Source organism: Pelophylax lessonae (assembly GCF_965119305.1).
Source record: "Pelophylax lessonae genome assembly, chromosome: 3".
Lineage (NCBI taxonomy): Eukaryota > Metazoa > Chordata > Amphibia > Anura > Ranidae > Pelophylax > Pelophylax lessonae.
The window spans coordinates 179,975,812-179,989,535 of NC_138770.1; the positions used below are offsets into that span (position 1 = coordinate 179,975,812).

The 13,724-nt window shown below is 46.7% G+C and overlaps 2 protein-coding genes across 2 annotated transcripts in view; both read right to left on the reverse strand.

The window, feature by feature from the left end:
* Positions 1–13,724, reverse strand: part of LOC309548982 (apolipoprotein L4-like) — a 646,785-nt gene that overhangs the window by 613,579 nt on the left and 19,482 nt on the right. The gene's annotated exons all lie outside the window — the stretch shown is intronic.
* The window catches only part of LOC309550127 (apolipoprotein L3-like), a gene marked incomplete at its 3' end in the record, with an annotated part of 466,585 nt that overhangs the window by 433,500 nt on the left and 19,361 nt on the right, over positions 1–13,724 (reverse strand). The gene's annotated exons all lie outside the window — the stretch shown is intronic.

The window sequence follows — 13,724 nt, forward strand, 5'->3', positions numbered from 1 at the left end:
AGGGAACTTCTGCACCAGGTAATAGCTCGATAGGGCAGTCGTAGGGGCGATGAGGTGGTAGTATATCGGCCTTCTTTTTGTCAAAGACATCCAGGAAATCATGGTAAACTGGAGGAACGTCCTGGCTGGAGTCGGAAACTGGCTGGACGGTCAGGCAACTGGAAGGAGACACAGGTTTGTGCATCAGACAGTGCTGAAGGCAGTAGGGGGACCCAAAGGAGATCTCCCTTCGGATCCAGGCTATCTGCGGGTTGTGTGCCTGCAACCATGGTATCCCCAGAATTATGGGGAACACAAAATATCAAACTTCAGGAACTCTTGATGGCCAGAGTCAGTAATGGTAAGAATAGGTACCGTCTCGTGAGTAACAGGCCCGGATCGAGGAGTGGTACCGTCGGCCAACTGGACCTTGAGTTTAAGTCCTTTAGTCTGAATAGGAATCCAGAAGTCCTTGGCAAGGGTTACATCCATGAAGCAACTACATGCCCCAGAGTCAATTATTGCTGGGAGTCAGACCTCCCCTTTCGCTACCTGTAGGGAGACATGGAGAACAAGATGAGTAAGGGAAGATCCTGAGACTTGCTGATACATGGAGTTGTGTGGGGAAGACTTACTGGGCCTCACAGGGCAGTTGCAGAGAAAGTGTCCGGCCTCCCCACAGTAGAGGCAGAGGTTAGCCCGCCTGCGGCGGAGTCTCTCATCAGAGGACAGGGCAGAACGAACCATGCCAATTTGCATAGGAGGCTGCTGTGGCCGGAATAGGTGCAGGGACAACTGGAACCTTAGGTAGCATCCAGGAAGGCCAGAAGGACTGAACACGTTCAGATCGCCGCTCCCACAGGCGTCTGTCCAGTTGGATGGCGAGCTGAATGAGGCCCTCCAAACTGGTGGGGCTTTCTACTCGTGCCAGCTCATCTTTGAGGGCCTCAGATAGGCCAAGTCGATACTGGTACCTGAGAACGGCATCGTTCCATTCAGTATCCACTGACCATTTGCGGAAGTCCACAGTGTAGTCTTCAGCAGGGCACCTCCCCTGCTGTAAGGTATGGAGAGTGCCCTCTGCAGTGGCCCTGCGTTGTGGGTCATCATATAGTTGGCCCATGGCTTCAAAAAAGGTGTCCAAAGTGTTGATGACAGGACTTTTTTGTTCCAACAGGTGATGAGCCCAGGACTGCTGTTCATAGGAGAGCAGAGATGACAAATCCCACTTTAACTGTTTCCAGGGAGAAGGTCCTTGGTTGCAGAGCCAGGTAGAGAGAACAGGCATTCTTAAAGGCCCTGAACTTCCTCCGATCGCTGGAAAAACGCTCTGGAGTGGGAACCCTGGGTTCAGGAGGAGGAGCCATCATCATAGGAGTGGGTGAGTGACGCTCAGGAGTCAGTGAGGCTGAGGCAAGACCTGCAGAAGGAGGAGCTGTAGTTGCGGAAGATACTGCCAAGTTCTGTAAACGACCCTCCAACTGGAAGTACCCGTCCTGTAGGTTGGTCACTGCTTGAGTGAGGGCTGCGACTTGCTGGCACAGAGCCTCGAGCTGGGAAGCACCTCTGTCGGCCTCTGACATATTCTGGCTGGATGATACTATCACGTACCTGATCAGAGGCCGAGGTGCTGAGAGGGCTTCCCTTGTGGCTAAGTGCAAGGCACCCCTGGAGGTGGAGACAGGGAATGCTGTGCCCAAAGGAACAGGGGTTTCCAGCTGCGGCGAAGAGGTGACTGCTGTGGTAGTAGACACGTAGTGCGTGCTGAAATGCAGGACGCCTTGAAGGTGACTGGAGGAGGTAGCCAGGCGTGCGACAAGAGCAAGGTCAAGCCAAGGGGTCAAACACAGTTCATCAAGCAGTAGAGGAGTCCGTAGGAGCAAGCCGGGGGTCATACACGGGAACAGCGGACTGAAGCAGAGTAGGTAAACAAGCCGATGGTCGGAGCCAGGAGGAGAGACAAGACAGGTGAGACAAGCCGGGTCGGTAACAGGTAATCCAAGTAAACAGGAACAGGAACACAGGAAGCAGGAAACAGGAAGCTGAAGATCATCCAGCAACTAATGGCTGGAGCAGGCTGGTTAAAATAGGCCACTGGGCGTCGCTGCATTAGTGTGGGCGGAAGATCCAGCTCTCTTGTGGGAAGTTCCCTGACAGATGGCTACAGCACGGTCAGCTTATTCTGGGAGTCATATAGAGATGTCCTCCCAGAATCGCGCTTCATGCAGATTGTGGTAAAAGGCCAACCACAGCGACCCTTTACCACGTGATCGCTCTATCCAATGACAGGGCGATCATTTGTCAACAGACCGCTGCATGTCCGGTTCAGCTCTCTCCTCGCACGCTGTACACACTGATCGGCACCACCCCTACCTCATTCATGCCCATCTCTGACTCATTCATGCCCACCTGTGCCCCATTCATGCCCACCTGTGCCTCATTCATGCCCATCTGTGCCTCATTCATGCCCGTGCATGCCTCCTCAGTGCTCATTTGTGCCTCATCTGTGCAACATGAGTGTGTCTCTCATCATGCAGCCTGTGTCCCCACCGTCATTCAGCCTATGTCCCCGCTGTCATTCAGCCTGTGTCCCTGCCGTCATTCAACCCCTGGCCATGCCGTCATTCTGCCCCTGTCCCCGTCATCATTCAGCCCCTGTCCCCACCATCATCCACCCTGTGTCTCCACTGTCATTCAGTCCATGTCCCCACCGTCATTCAGCCCGTGTCCCCACCGTTATTCAGCCCGTGTCCCCACCGACATTCAGCCCGTGTCCCCCACCGTCATTCAGCCTGTGTCCCCTGCCATCATTCAGCCTGTGTCCATGTCCCCCATCAGAGTCCTCCTTTACATCCAGTGTGTCCCTGTCAGAGTCCCTCCTTTACATCCATGTCCCCATCAGAGTGCTCCTTTACATCGAGTGTGTCCCCGTCAGAGTGCCCCTTTACATCCAGTGTGTCCCCATCAGAGTGCTCCTTTACATCCAGTGTGCCCCCATCAGAGTGCTCTTTTACATCCAGTGTGTCCCCATAAGAGTCCTATTTTACATCCATGTCCCCATCAGAGGGCCCCTTTACATCTATTGTGTCCCCATCAGAGTGCCCCTTTACATCAGTGTCCCTGTCAGAGTCCTCCTTTACATCAGTGTCCCCCTCAGAGTGCCCCTTTACATCAGTGTCCCCATCAGAGTGCCCCTTTACATCAGTGTCCCCGTCAGAGTCCTACTTTACATCCAGAGTCCCCGCCAGAGTGCCCCTTTATGTGTCCAGTCAGAGTTCCACTTTATTATTCAGGCCAGAGTTCCCCTTTATTATTGAGGTTAGAGTTCCCCTTTAATATTCCTGTCAGAGTTCCCCTTTATTATTGAGGTCAGAGTTCCCCTTTATTATTGAGGTCAGAGTTCCCCTTTAATATTCCTGTCAGAGTTCCCCTTTATTATTGAGGTCAGAGTTCCCCTTTATTATTCCAGTCAGAGTTCCCTTTTATTATTTATATATTACATCAGTGTCCCCGTGAGAGTTCCCCTTTACATCTTTATATATTACATCAGTGTCCCCATGAGAGTTCCCCTTTACATCAGTGTCCCCATGAGAGTTCTCCTTTACATCAGTGTCCCCGTGCCGTGAGAGTGCCCCTTTAATGTGCCCCGATAAGAGCTATGTTATGTAATCAGATAATATTCCCGCCATTTGTCAATATGAATCTCACATAAGAATAAGCCGTTGCATCCCGCGCATGCGCAGATAGTACAGCGAGCGAGGCAGAATCTGACATTAGATTCTGTCCCCTCCGCTCTCTGTCTATCGTCGGATAATGCATCTGACAAACTGCGCATGCCAATGTCATCACCGCCGGCTGATCTCAGTTGAGATCAGCTGGAATGACGTAATTTACTGAGCATGCGCAGTTCATGGGATGCATTTTTCGACGGGAGGCATTATTCGACAGGACACCGGAAATGACGGCGGAGCAGGAACAAGAGCGAAGCTCTGAAGTCCGTGGATTGAAAACGAGGCTTGGTCAGCAGTAGCATGTGGATGACGTCACTTGGAATGCGACGCGTTTCTGAGCGTGCGTGCTGCCGAGGGGCAGGCAGCCGCGCTCCTTCTTCACAGCAGTGACAGGGATAGACAATGACTCAATATAAATAGCAAATTGAGGGGAAGAGAAGGAGGAGGGGAATGGAGACAAGGAGGAAGTGGCCGGAAGGGAAGCATACAAGCCAGTAATCTATCTCAATATCATGATTGAACATATAAAACAATGAAACATGATATAGGGATGCAATTATATCAATAAATTATATGAGATACATGGCATAGTATAAAACGGTAATGATGACCAATACCTTTATATGGACAGACACAACTAAACATAAATGAAGAAATAATATAATAAAATTATATATATATGAATAAATCATATACATAAATGAATTAATTATGAAGGGGATGAATCTTGGATAATTGAAAAAAAGGAAAAAAGAATAATGAATTTAAATAATAATACTGAAAAATATATAATGATAAAAGTAAAAAAATGAAAATAGAATGAAAAATAATAAAAAAATAATAAAGTATAATAATAATGAATACTAAAATTGAATTATAAAATACAAATAAAATAAAAGAATATTACAATAAGTCTGAAAGGAATAATCAATAAGAATAGTATAGGTCTTATTGACTATTCCTATACTCCTATTCTTATTGATTATTCCTTTCAGACTTATTGTAATATTCTTTTATTTTATTTTTATTTTATAATTACATTTTAGTATTCATTATTATTATTCTTTATTATTTTTTATTATTTTTCATTCTATTTTCATTTTTTCATTTTTTTACTTTTATCATTATATATTTTTTAGTATTAAAAAAAGAGTAGGTATAATTGCACTAAGCCCACTCACCCAGCGCTAAAAACATAAGATCAAACAATCAATAGTATAAAATTCATAAACAGCTGCTGCTATAAAATCAATAAATATTCTCAAAGGTGCAAAAATTGCTCAAATGTAATGTAAAGGTATAAATTCGCACTAGCAGTGCTACACAAATTATATTATATATATAAAACAAAAATATATAAAAAATTATTGTAAAAAAAGTCCACAATAATAATGAAGGTGCTGTCTCTCTGCAGTGTAAACTTTCAAAAAGGTATTGATCCGTGTAAAGATGAGGTGTGGTAATTCCACAATCACCGTGCTTCCACAATCTACAATTCACCTCCACCGCACCCAGTGAATACCCAGTAAAATTGGACACTCACCAAAAGTAAACTTTCAATGCACTTTGGTAAGACCTCTTTAATTCCTCGTGTCTCAAATGGCGCTTTTCCTCTGCATGGAACCGAAAGGTTTGGCTCGCTTTTGCGCTTTTCCACTGCATGGTACCGCATGGTACGGTCTTGGAACGGTTCGGTACGGTACAGCGGCGCTTTTCCACTACATGGAACCGAACGGTACGGCTCGCTTAAACAGTACCACCTCTCGGTTGTGGTTCCAAGAGGGCCATACCGATACCATATCCCACAATCCTTTGCATTCAGCCTTGACTGTTTGTCACTACTAGCAACTGATTGGTCAGAGAATCATTGTTATCCCACCCACTTACTACTTTAGTGGAAAAGAAAACCGTACCAAACCGTACCGAGCCGTTCCAACACCGTACCATGCAGTACCATGCAATGCCGCAAACCAGATTAGTCTCCTCCATTGTCAACAATCAGCGTGTAGTTATGCTTAAGCCAGATGGGGGGCTTTTAGATGATAGCCACGGAGCAACAAATATCTTCCCACTTTCAGTGTGAAAGAATGATGATGGTAACAGAATTATCCCTGTATTAGAAGTGTCCACCATACATCAATTTTCTTTCTTTTTTTTGCAGGAGGCTGCACAGCCTGCATAGTAGCTGCCATTTAAAGCTAAAGAAATGGAGACATTGTCATAGCCTGTGAAATAGTGGGGCATGCAAAAAAAAAAAAAGAAAGAAAATTGATGTATGGTGGATACTTCTAATACAATATTAATTAATTTATGTATAGGATGTATTCATATATATAATTGTATTATATTCTTTCTTCATTTATGTTTAGTTGTGTCTGTCCATATAAAGGAATTGGTCATCATTACCGTTTTATACTATGCCATGTATCTCATATAATTTCTTGATATAATTTCATCCCTATATCATGTTTCATTGTTTTATATGTTCAATCATGATATTGAGATAGATTACTGGCTTGTATGCTTCCCTCCGGCCACTTCCTCCTTGTCTCCATTCCCCTCCTCCCTCCCTCCCCCTCCATTTGCTATTTATATTGAGTCATTGTCTGTCCCTGTCACTGCTGTGAAGAAGTGCGGCTGCCTGCCCCTCGGCAGCACGCACGCTCAGAAATTCCAAGTGAGATCATCCACATGCTACTGCTGACCAAGACTCGTTCTCAATCCACGGACTTCAGAGCCTCGCTCTCGCTCAGTTTTTAACGTTACTCCGTCATTGCCGGTGTAACGTAACGTTAAAAAACCCTAAGCTGTGAAAATTCCCTACCCTCGTCACTTCCTGTGCACATACGTCATTCAACAGCTGAGCAGCTTCCCCCGCTTTTATATTTTGGAGCCGAGATCAGGGAAGTGGGACGGGTTGGAGCGGAGATTATTTAATGTTGGAGCGGAGATGTTTTCATGTATGCGCGGCAACAGCTGATGCGCTGTAACGTTAAAAAACACTACCCCGTGAAAATTCCCTACCCTCCACAGCTGTGAGCATGCGCAGTGGGAAGCTGCTCAGCTGTTGAATGACGTATGTGCACAGGAAGTGACGAAAGTAGGGAATTTTCACGGGTAGGGTTTTTTCACGGAACACCGGCAACGGTGAAGAGGAGACCAGTCCCCACGGCATGGCAGCACGGACTGGATGATCTCATCCCTCACAGACCTATCTTGGAGTCCCCAGGAGGGTCCCTTTACATGCTTTTACTTACGTACAGATGTGAGTGCATACTTTTATTTAATAGATGTGTTTTAAAGTCTAAACTTAGAGGCGCCTCTTTCTCTTCTTGTCTTCAGCTTGGTGGAACCCCTGGCTTATTGGTTTCTAGATGGCTGCCCTATATGTTGGACTCCCCATCCTTTCAACTAAGACTTTTATGGACCCTTATGGACCTTGCTTAACTGTGTGGCTCATGTGTCTGTTACATGTTACTTAGAATTGGGTGCAGCTCTGCCTAGTAACCAATCAATTTCTACATTTGTGTGGCAAAGTCTAAGGCCCCTTTCACACAGGCGGACCGTTCAGATCCGCCTGTCCGTTTTTTTGGTGGATCTGAACGGTTCCCTCCATGCATTCCTATGGGGCATCGGATGGCAGCGGAGACATGTCCGCTGACATCCGACCCGATCCGATCCGTCAAATCTGGACGGATGGAAACCCTATTTTCCATCCGTCCAGCGGATCGGATCGGATGGCATCAGGTGAGAACGGACTGACGGTCCGTTGACATCCGATTTCCCCCATAGAGATGCATGGGGAACTGTCAGCTGTGTCTCTGCACACAGCGCGGAGACACAGCTGTCCTCCTGCTGCTCAGCGGGGGATCGGCGGCTCGATCCCCCGCTGAGAAAAACGGACTCCGTCCAACGGACGGAGTGTGTGAAAGAGCCCTAATTGAATAAGCTGAAGTTAAAAGTTGGTTGGTTACAATGCACAGCTGCATCTGATTCTGAGTGCACCTGCTTTAGTACATTTCCCCCACTGTCTTCCCAAGGCTATGAAAGTAAACATTTGTGTTCATTTACACAGTGGTCTAGCTCTAATGTGAAGTTACATATCTGGTCCCAGGTAACCATCTAATGGTGCCCTAACAGCTCTCCTGTTTTGTCACCTTTTTCCAGTGGTGACGGCACGCAGCCATGCCAACACACATAACAGTCCACTATTGTTGAATTTGGTGAACTCTAAAGCCCCGTACACACGAGAAGAAATTCGGCCGAGAAATTTCGTCCGACGACCGATCTGCCGATTTTCGGCTTGTTAGTATGGTGTTTCCGACAATCGACTCCGACTTTTCGGCCGAAAAAATTCTGGTGTGCAGGCTATATAATTTTTGTCGTCCGTCAACACACATCCGATTTTCGTCTCATTAGTACAGATTTTGACGGGGAAAAATCTTATGAGCAAGAATAGGCATGCTCAGAGATGAAAGAACACATAGAAAGCAATCCAACACATGACATCACTTCTGAAGTAGAATTATGTTATACGGGAAATTTCTAGAGCACATTCCAACCAACGGACACGCACTCTGGACAAAAGACGGACGATCGGTCGGCGGAAATTCGTTGCGTGTGTACGGGGCTTAAGTAATGACTTGCACCCATCAATGGAGTGCATTTGTGTAGTCAGGAAGTGGCTGCAAAAAGATGCAGATAATTCAAAAATCCATGGCAATTTTTGATACGAAACACTTTAGTTGACTAAATGTTACTTAGTTAAAGTTTACACCTACTGATGATCATTCAATTGGCACAGCACTATTCAGAGAACACCTTGCATTTCTCTCAGTGAATGCAAAGCATTCACTGATTGGATGCGATGGAGAGGTGGGGCAGTGACAGAGAACTGGCTCTTCTACAATTTAGCCACATCCTCTAAATTACTTTTTCACTTTTTTTTTTTTTTAAATTATGATTTTTCCTGATTGGATTTCCAGCCCTCATACAAATAGACAATGTGGATATGGCCTATACTTTGGATGAGGTGAAGTATTATAAACTGGCTTTGATCACATAGTTTTAACTTGGCATCAAGTGTGCTCTTACCACAAAATTTGTTGGATTACATCCATCATACATTTGGCGGTTACATCTGGTATCATGACGCCTTTCCTAATTTTATAATCTGCATATTTACACTAGCAGCGCTAAAGACAGCCTCTGACGAGGTTGAGGGTATATGGCAAAATAAAATCAGCCTATCAGAACAGTGGGTTGTTATAAAGCCATAAAGTTCATAAGTCCATGATAATCTCAGGGTGAAGTCACACGAAAGATTGGGTGCATAGAAAAATCGTTGTGTAGTGAAAACACAAGACTTCTTTGTTGATCACTCTGCAACCACCATATCCTTCACCTCACCACTGTGCTCCCCCCCTGAGAGTGAACACGTACCCTTAACGCTAGGGTGTAGCGATTTATTCAACAAATAATCCTCCACTTCCGGATGGCGATCCCCTCAGGATTCCACTCCAACTAGTAGGGATATGGACAGCACCTCCTCCTGTTGTAAGCACTTGTTGCACGTCCTCCTCCTGTCTGGAAAGCAGCTGCCTCCTCTCCTCTGAATAGCTGAGCCGGCTGTCAGCCTGTCACAATCACACAGGCAGCTTCATACTTGCAGTCTCTGTCTCTCACAGGATGAGTTGAGAGCAGAGCTGATTGCCGGCCGTGGACTGAGGGACGTGGAGGACGTGCAACAAGTGCTTACAACAGGAGGAGGTGCTGTCCATATCCCTACTAGTTGGAGTGGAATCCTGAGGGGATCGCCATCCTGAAGTGGAGGATTATTTGTTGAATAAAGCGCTACACCCTAGCGTTAAGGGTACGTGTTCACTCTCAGGGGGGGAGCACAGTGGTGAGGTGAAGGATATGGTGGTTGCAGAGTGATCAACAAAGAAGTCTTGTGTTTTCACTACACAACGATTTTTCTATGCACCCAATCTTTCGTGTGACTTCACCCTGAGATTATCATGGACTTATGAACTTTATGGCTTTATAACAACCCACTGTTCTGATAGGCTGATTTTATTTTGCCATATACCCTCAACCTCGTCAGAGGCTGTCTTTAGCGCTGCTAGTGTTTATGTGGGCTGAGGCTCTTATACGCACCCTTTTTTTTTGTTATGATCTGAGTATAGCGGCTGCTTTATTGGTAATATAGGCAGATGAGAACATACATCTTGCGGAATTGCTAGATATATCCTGGGAGTATTGCATATACATAAGCGCTGAGTGGGTGGGATAAGGAATTATCGTTTCTTTCCCTAAAACGTCTTTCAGGACAGCACCTTAGAGAGATGGCTCCTCCCTCTCCTCATCAGGAAACACCCCATCCACCAGATTTTAAAAGGAGGCTTCTCCCACCATTCATCAGTTTTTGTGTTTCCTCCGGCCGAGGAACACCTCTGTGGGGAGCTGGGCTCTTAAGGTGCTATCCTGAGAGACCGGGCTTCCTACGTCCACCTACCCTTTTTTGGAGACGATTGCTTCTCCCATTCACGCGACCGACTGCAGTGCATGGGCTCCTTCTTCCTCTTCAGTGCTCTAGGCTGAGTCAGGACCCCGCAGAACACAGCCCTGGGAAGGCATCTTGGAGGAGCGGAATGATTTTTCTTAGGCTTCCGCCGCCTTTTTTTTCAAATTTGCCGCCATTTCTCCGGATCGAGTGACGCTCGTCCGGACCGGAAGTGAGGTTCCGGAAAGGGCAGCGTTCTGCAGGGGGCGTATGGCGTCATTTCCGCCGGACGCAGAGGAAGAAGGGAGGAGCAAGCTGGTGCCTTATTCCGGATCCGGTCCAGTGCAGGTGCGCTTTGGTCTCCGGAACCGGTACCGAAGCCACGGGTGATACCGCTGCCAAGCGATGGAAGCTTCTTCAGCGAGTGGGACAGGCACAGGCACCAGTAAGGCCCAGGTAAGGGGTATCTTTATATGGCCTATCTTACTGTGGGGTCTCTCTCCATCCCTTTTACTATCCCCCCGGTGGCTGGGGGCCTGTCAGGGCACATGGGACTTCCCTTTAAATGTCTTTCTGTGCACCTTTGGTGGCCCTGAGAATCAGGCTGACTTTTAAGAAGCATGTGTATGTTTTCCCATTCATGTCTTCCAGGCTAAAAGCTCTGAAACTGTTTTCAAGAGAAAGTGTCCTTCATGCAAAGCAAAGTTGTCGGAAAGTTGGAAAAAAGACACTTTGCCAGGGATGTATTGATGCACTAGTAAAGGAAGAAGCATCTGCAGTTTGTGGCGATTTAGTCGCATCTGTGAGGAAGGAATTGGATGCTACCATCCAATCTTTTCGGTCATCCCTACAGGACCCTGCCCTGAGTCAGCCATCAGCCTCACTGTCCTCTCAGGGTTCACAATTGGTTCCTTCGGTGGGGACAGAAGGGGTTCCTTCCACCCAAGGAGATAATTCCCCCTCACATTCCAAGGAGGATTCAGAGGAAGAAGAGGAGGGAGGGGCACAAAGCAGGCCCACTAAATACAAACTATCCTTAGAGCAAGTGGATGGTCTCCTGAGGGCAGTTTACATCACCCTGGGTCTAGAGGAGGAAAAGAAGGAACTGTCCCTACATGACAAAATGTATGCAGGCTTGGAAGAGCCTAAGGGTCGTATCTTCCCAGTGCATCAGACCATCTCAGATGCAATAAAACATGAGTGGGCTGATCCGGAAAAGAAAACCTTCTTCCCTAAAGCCTTTAAAAGGCGATTTCCTTTTGATGAGGACCCAGGAGCTCCCTGGAATAAGATGCCAAAGATTGATGCAGCCTTCTCCCAGGTTTCTAGGTCAACAGACCTAGCGTTTGAAGACATGGGAATACTGAGGGATCCCATGGATAAGAAGATGGACCAGCAACTTAAGAGATCCTGGCAATCCATCATGGGGAGTCTGAAACCTGCCATGGCAGTAACCTGTGTGTCCAGGAATCTGGAATACTGGCTTAGCCAGCTAAAAGCACACATCACAGCAGACTCACCTAAACAGGAAATTTTGGATTCCTTTTCCACGCTCTCCACGGCCATAGCCTTCATTGCTGACGCTTCAGCAGAGTCAGTGAAGATGACAGCAAGATCTGCAGCTTTATCCAACTCAGCCAGAAGGGCTCTTTGGTTAAAGACATGGCCTGGAGATACAGCTTCTAAAAATAAGCTGTGTGGACTTCCTTTTCAAGGGGATCTACTATTCGGGCCTGGGCTAGACTCTGTTCTAGATAGAACAGCAGACAAAAAGAAGTCTTTTCCTGTGAAGAAGAAACAGGCAGCAAAGAAGCTTTTTCGACCTCAAAAAGCTCAGCAAAATAGCAGACCCCAGGAGAAGAGAAGAAGCTGGTCGACACAAAAACCCAAAGGGAAAGGAGGTGTTCTCTTCCATCCTCCTGTGTCAACCAACAAAACACAATGACAAGACATTGCCGGTGGGAGGAAGATTGAGGGAATTCCTCCCCTATTGGGCAGCCATAACAGAAAATCAATACATTCTGGGTATGCTGTCCCAAGGCTACAACATAGAGTTTTCAGAGACGCCACCCGAAAGGTTCTTTGTCACAAACCTCCCAAGAGATGCAGAAAAAGCCCTGGCTATGATGGACCTGTTAAAGGACCTGAGGCGACAGGGAGTTGTCTGTCCAGTTCCAGTGGAGGAACAACATCAGGGATTTTATTCCCACATATTTTTGATAAAGAAACCATCGGGGGATTTTCGTCTTATACTGAATCTGAAACCATTAAACAGGTCAGTTCTGTACAAAAAGTTTCGAATGGACTCAATTCTTACAGTCAGAACCCTGTTAACAAAAGGATGCTTCATGGCATCAATCGACTTAAGGGATGCTTACCTACATATCCCTATTGCCCCTCGCTCACAGAGATTCCTAAGGTTGGCAGTAAATCTGGGAAAGGAAATGCTCCATATCCAATTCAAAGCACTCCCTTTCGGGCTATCATCCTCCCCTCGTATTTTTACGAAGGTAATGGCAGAGTGTCTAGCTCCCCTCCGCCTTCAGGGAATCTCTGTGGTGCCTTACCTGGACGACCTGCTTTTCTTTGCCCCGTCAAAGGAAAAACTTCAAGAGGACCTGCACAAGGCAAGAGGTCATCTAGAAGCTCTGGGATGGATAGTGAACATCAAGAAATCGAATCTCACACCGGCTCAGCGGGTTCAGTTCCTAGGGTTTCAGTTATGCTCTGTGGAACAAAGAATCTTCCTACCAGAAGACAAACAGGTCAAAATACAGAATTTGGTAGCAAGGCTACAAACAAATCAGTGGTGGTCGATCAGAGAGATCATGTCAGTCCTTGGAAACCTGACTGCATCAATTCCAGCTGTCCAATGGGCAAGGCTGCATTTTCGACCACTCCAATATTTCCTCCTCAGAATCTGGGATCACAATCCAGAGACTTTGGACTTAAAGGTAAAAATCCCCACCAAGGTCAAGAGGTCCCTTTGGTGGTGGAGAAATCGGATAACCTTGTCTCAGGGTTTGGCCTGGTCCTTCCCGGCAGACCAGAGGTTAACAACGGATGCCAGCAGGTGGGGGTGGGGAGCCCACTGGAACCAAAACCTGGCACAGGGGGTTTGGTCTCAGACCGAGACAAGAAAATCCTCAAATTGGAAGGAATTAAAGGCAGTCGGCCTAGCCCTAACTGCCTTCTCTCAAAATCTTCAGGGGACTCATGTTCAAGTCCTTTCAGACAACGCCACTACAGTGGCATATCTAAACAAGCAAGGGGGCACAAGAAGCAAAACCCTACAGCTTTTGGCAACGGAAATTCTGCAATGGGCGGAAAGGCAGTTACTTTCCTTGTCAGCAATCCACCTAAAAGGTACACTAAACAGTGTGGCGGATTATTTAAGCAGGCAGAAGATCCGAGAAGCAGAATGGAGCTTGAACCCAGAAGTCTTTATGTTGATAACCAAGACTTGGGGAAAGCCAGAGGTGGATCTGTTTGCAACGAAAGAAAACGCA